The sequence below is a fragment of the Triticum dicoccoides genome, chromosome 2A (genome assembly GCF_002162155.2).
Source record: "Triticum dicoccoides isolate Atlit2015 ecotype Zavitan chromosome 2A, WEW_v2.0, whole genome shotgun sequence".
Classification (NCBI taxonomy): Eukaryota; Viridiplantae; Streptophyta; class Magnoliopsida; order Poales; family Poaceae; genus Triticum; species Triticum dicoccoides.
Window position 1 is genome coordinate 729491428 of NC_041382.1, and position 1364 is coordinate 729492791.

Below are 1364 nucleotides of genomic sequence, written 5' to 3' on the forward strand. Positions count from 1 at the left end.
TTATACGTGCATTGCACGTGCATGCTTACTAGTTGAGTAAAACAGAACGAAAACCGAATATAAACAGGAAAGACGCAAAAGTGAATAGAGCAATCGACTCCGCTTTCTCAAAGAAAATTGGGGAATCTGCGCTGTTTTCAACCATAGTGCTTGACTTGAAGCCGTTTTGAGCAGCGTGGATGGTATCCGAACGCTTCATTAGGGAATATCCAACACTGACCCGCAAACCAGACACCGCATCCGTCCGCGGACAGGGAGACCAGTCCGTGAAGACGGATGCGGGAGCCGGCCATCCAATGTTGTCCGCATACATATCAAACACTCTTCAAACAAACTTGATGAATTACATGCAAACCGTATGATTTTCATTTGAACTGGGCGAAAACATTTACATTTCAGGTATAGTTTAATTAACTAAGCTAAAATATACTGCTCCGCGGTAATACTAGTCTACGACCAGCCGCGGCGGATCACCACTCCCACGACGTGTCTTTCCTATGACCGGCAGCCCGCTCATCGGACCGCCGGATGCCCTAGAGGGATATGCTTCAGTGAGAGGGGAAGAATAGCCTCCATCCGCTTCGTGAAGCACGGATCAGGGTTGCTTCTCGGGATGGGTATGACGGTCGTCGTGGTCTACGCCCCTCCTCACCGGGCAAGACACCGGTTGTGTAACCCGACGACGCGGTGGCGGTGGCCTTCACGGGACCCAAGCGGCGGAGGCTTCCCATGATCTACTTTTCCTCGCTATCCATGGTGGCTGTGAACGTGCCAGCCTCCTCCGACATGGCTTCTTTCCCCACCTGCCTGACGCGTTGCTGCCATTGCCCGTGGCAGATTTGCATGGAGACGACGTTGTCCAGCCTGGACGGGCGAGGAGGGGGTGGCGATGGTGATGGTGGTGGCCCCAGATTGGGAGGGTTTACCGGCAAGCTATCATGTATTTGGCTGTCTCGTCAGGCAACCCAGGCAGCTGCAATGCCGGAGAACTCCTTCTATTCGCCGGAGGCCATGGCGGGTGTTGTACAAGGAGGAGGTTGAGAGATCAGAGGGCGAGGTGTGGCTCTAGCCCGGCGTCTAGACATTTTTATATAGCAGGCGAATGCGAGGAGCCAGCCAGAGAGGTGTTTAGTGCTCGCCGACACAGGAAAGAACAGGTGGTGCTCGGGGCGCCGTAGTAGGTTCCTTTGCACACAGCCGATTTAATGAAGGTAGGCGGTCAGACATATGGTGTTTCAATGCGGACAAAAGGCGTGCACGCAACGGGCGATCAGCGGGCAGCAATCTAGGCCGGCGAGCTGATTCAATGCCGGGTCGAGTGAGCGGTCGCGTCCGCTCTGTGGCAGCATGAACTGGCTTAGTCA